The sequence below is a fragment of the Pteropus medius genome, unplaced genomic scaffold, assembly GCF_902729225.1.
Source record: "Pteropus medius unplaced genomic scaffold, Ma_sr-lr_union100, whole genome shotgun sequence".
Taxonomy (NCBI): domain Eukaryota; kingdom Metazoa; phylum Chordata; class Mammalia; order Chiroptera; family Pteropodidae; genus Pteropus; species Pteropus medius.
In genome coordinates this window covers 9644931-9649233 of record NW_024340696.1, presented here as the reverse complement: position 1 = coordinate 9649233, position 4303 = coordinate 9644931, and the positions used below count along the sequence as shown (strand labels likewise).

Sequence of the window (4303 nt, the reverse complement as noted above, 5' to 3'; positions counted from 1 at the left end):
TCTCTCTCTCTCTCTCTCTCTCTCCTCCTCCTCTCTCTTTTCCTTCTCCTTCTCCTCCTCCTTCTTCTTCCTTCCCTCTGACCTTTGTTCCCTTTCTCCTTCCTAGTTTCTGTCTCTCACACACAGTTCAGACACAAGACGTGGAGAAACAAATGTTTTCTGACTCGATGACTTCAGCGGATTAGCGCTCCTTTGAAAGCGATACTGTTACAGCCATAACGTGTTTACGTGTAACACAGACATCTGTATGTATAACGCAGACGTGTCTGTGTGGGGAACATTAACATTCTGGCCTTGTCATTTAGTGAGGTAGGAAGTTCAACCTAGAACTATAGATCCCCAAAGCTTTGGGGAATCTTGATACGGGAGAAGGGGAACTGGAGAGAAGAGGGGATATTTCTGTAAGGGTTAGTCTCTCTCTTGTTCCTTACTCTCCTGGGCTTAACTCCTACTTTCTGAGAAACAATTCTTTTCTAACACAGCTGGGGTGGTTGTCAGGCAGAAGTATCCTTGCTGAGGATAGCAGAAATCTAAAAAAGGGTCAGTCCATGAGAAGATACTGGTAAATCACAGAGATACCACAGGGATTTTATAATAACCTGATGGCAAAACATTTATTTCAGACCCTGACACACCATCCCAAAGAGACAAATTAGAGGGAGTGTTTTCTCAAAAATTTTATTGCATATCAAATATAGCCTAGAAATTAAGTTTTTATTTTAATGTTTAAAACGACTGTTCTTTGTAAATTATCAAAGTAACCCAAACTTACTGTAACAAAATCAAACAATACAAAAATATATAAAGCAAAAAGTTAAAGTCTAGCTCTCTCCTCTAATCCCACTCCCAAAAGCAGCACTGTTGAATAAAATATAACATGGCCACACAGGTACTTTAAAAGTTTTTAGCCACATTAAAAAAAGTAAAAAGAAACAGGTGAAATTAATTTTAATTATATATTTTATTTAACTTAGCCTATCTAAAACATTATTACCTCAACAGATAAGCAACATTATCAAATTATTGAGATATAAAATTATTATCGGGCTTAAAAAATTTTTTTATACTGTCTTCTAAGTCTGGAATGTATTTTACCCTTACCACCCATCTCAATTTGGTTGCTAAATTTTTATTGACAATCTTTGATCTATATTTAGATTTCATAAAGCATACAGTTGAAAAAGTAGATTCACATAGCCAAGTTGTTGCAAACATACTTAAATGTTTTCCAGTAATTGAATATCTTTAAATTAAATGTGAAATAATTAAAGTTAAATAAATCTTAAAAATCCAGTTCCTCCGTTGCTCCAGCCACATTTCAAGTGCTCAGTAGCCACATGTGGCTGGCGACTACAGTATCCGATTGCGCAACCCTAGAGGGAACCACTATTATAAGTTTGGTGTGGAACTTTCTTGACCTTTTCTCTATGCATATACTTATATTATTAAACAAATATCTATTACACATCTCTGGATTTCATTCTTAAAAAATGTGATCATACTATATATTTTATTCAACAATCCAATTTTTTTCACTTGAAATTATATTTTGGATATTTTTCCTTTTCAGTACAATGAATCTGCATTCTTTATAATGGTTGTATAGTAGATTTATTTAATCCATTCCCTATTAACGGACATATACATGGTTTTCGATGTTTTGCAATTATAAAAATCTGTATTTGCATACTTATGCCAGTATTTCCATAGAACACATCTCAAGAATTAACACCTCTGGGCCAAAGAGTATGCCTATTAAAAAACCTGAAATTACCCTCCTAAATGGTTGTGCCTAATTTTATCCTATGCTCTTTGCTGACATTCCTTCCTAGCATCTATAGATGTTCCAAGTGCCAGAATCATAAAATATCACAGAGAAAAAAATAGGAATCATCTCTTCCAGTCTTTTTATTTTATGGACCATGAATATCAAGCGTCAGCTGTGGGAAGGAGCCACAGGGCATGTTTGTGGCCAGGTGGAACTTGAGCAGCTCTCTGATTCTTGCCCTGGTTCCAACGTGCACGGAGGAGCCTGGCAGAGGTCATCCTTTCTCCTGCTCAGCCACCACCCCTCGCTCCCTGCTCCCTGCTCCCTGCTCCCTGCTCCCTGCTCCCCGCTCCCCGCTCCCTGCTCGCTGCACTGTATCATTATCAGCTTGCCTTTCAATGGAGCATCACATCGCGCCTCAGTAAACAAGGAGCAGAAGCCAAGGGAGTTGTTCCTTGACATTTGTATCCAAAATTGAATTCAATCTGCTCAAACGCTTGTTACAATTTCAAAGTATGCCTTCCCTGCCTCCCTTCTGCTGAGTGCAGCCAAGTCATAGACCCAGACGAAGGAAAAAGAAAATAGGTTTTTTGTTTCATGCAGAAATGAACTCCACCATTCAGCAATTCCTGGCAGGCCAGCTCAGAAGCATTCACTTTGGGAGGACAGAAGCAGAAGGGTGTGAAGGTCCTTTGTGGGGAAGGCTTTCCTTTAAAAGCCGCCCTGAAGCTGACGGGGCAGGTGGGATACTACAGGCACTTCACATGCCAGTGAGATGGGCTTCCCCTGAGGACTGCACCTCTCCCTCACAGCTCCCTACCTTACAGAGCCCATGAACATGAGGACTGCACCTCTCCCTCACAGCTCCCTACCTTACAGAGCCCATGAACATTCCAGCTATGGCATGGGATCCTTGCATGGTCCGCTCCATGCTCAAATGCTCACGGGTGGCAAAGCCAGGGAGCTGGAAACCATCTCTCCAGAGTCCACCTCCAGAACCTTCTCCTCCTGCCCATTTCTCCATCCCTAGCCCCAGCCCGCACCCCGCACAGCCACAGTGGGTCTGATTCCTCTATTCTCTGCCTGCTGCCTGCACCCCCAGCCCAATTTCATTACAGGCAATAAAAATACAACCTATTTGCCTATGCTACATTTTTATTTTTTTAAATCAATTTAATTCAGATTTTTTAATTGTTTATTTTTTCTTTCTGTCAACACCCCCCCTTTCTGCCCAATTATAATACCTTCTTCACATACTGGCACCAAAAAGCCAAAATGCAGGTAGAAGAAGCCTTCTGTTTTTGCTACATGTTGCCAAATAGTTCAGACTCTTATACACGGTGGCCCCTTTGGGTCCTGGTTTTTATTTTTCTGATGTTTCTTTATTATGGTAAGAAAAGAAAGAGGTACCACAGTAGGAAAAGATGGGGCGGGGAGAGTAGAAAAGCAAAATAGGGATTTATTTCATGTTATATTAACATGTCATCATAAGGCTTCTGACTTTGTCCTCCTTGGCACAGCCTCACCCCCATATGCAATTCATCAACAGGCCTTGTTGACTTAACCTCTGCAATATCTCCAAAGTCCACCCACTTCTTTCCATTTTGACCATCTTCATCTCAATTCAATCTTCCCCTAATTAGCTCCTGTCAACTTGCATCCACTTTTGCCTGTCCAGTGTGTGTTCCGCACTGTAGACGGAATGACCACAAAGGACTTTTAAGCTTCATACTACGCCCTGTAAGGAATAATAATAACAATCATCATCACCATTGTTAAAATTTGTTGAGCACTTCTTACATGCTAGGCACTATTTTTAATGCTTTAATGTCTCAATCACTTAATCTTTACAACCTTAGAGGTAGATATTATTACTCTCATTTTAGAGATGAAAAAATTTGAAGCACAGAGATGTATATATTTGCCCAAGGACACATGGTAGTTAAGAACAGAACCCTTTCAGGAATATAAGTCTAAAGGAATCATCAAGAAATATGCAAGTAATGAATACTTCTATATGGCAATGCCAAAAGGGGTCACAATGCCAGAGGTGTAAATTTTTTTAAATTTATTTTTTATTATTTATGCCCACAGCACCTGGTCTTCCTAGGTGATCTTCCATCCAATTACTAACCAGGCCCGACCCTACTTAGCTTCCGAGATCAAACATCGGGCTTGTTCAGGGTGGTATGGCCATAGACCATGGACCGTGGCTCCACTGGGGCATGAACCCAGAACCTTCTGCGTGTAAAGCAAACGTGCTAACTGCTACACTATGGAACCATGTCCAAGAAGTGTAAATAGTTGTACAGACCTCAAAGGATGGCAAGTGAGTTGCATCTCACTGATTAACTGAGAGTAGCTACTTGGACTCCTGGGCTGAGAAAGATTGTGAGGCTGCATCTGGGCTCAGTGGGAAACTGAGAGGGATTAAAGGTGTTTATCCTGGGCCAGGTCCTGGCTGGAGTGGGGAGTGTATTTGTTTTCCATTGCCGGTGTCACAAATTATCGCAAATTTTGTGGCTTAAAATAACA

General features: G+C 40.7%; 1 pseudogene; it reads right to left on the bottom strand.

Annotated features, from left to right (window-relative positions):
• Window positions 1–3853: 3853 nt before the first annotated feature.
• On the bottom strand, window positions 3854–3969 carry LOC120610502 (uncharacterized; annotated as a pseudogene).
• Window positions 3970–4303: the final 334 nt, after the last annotated feature.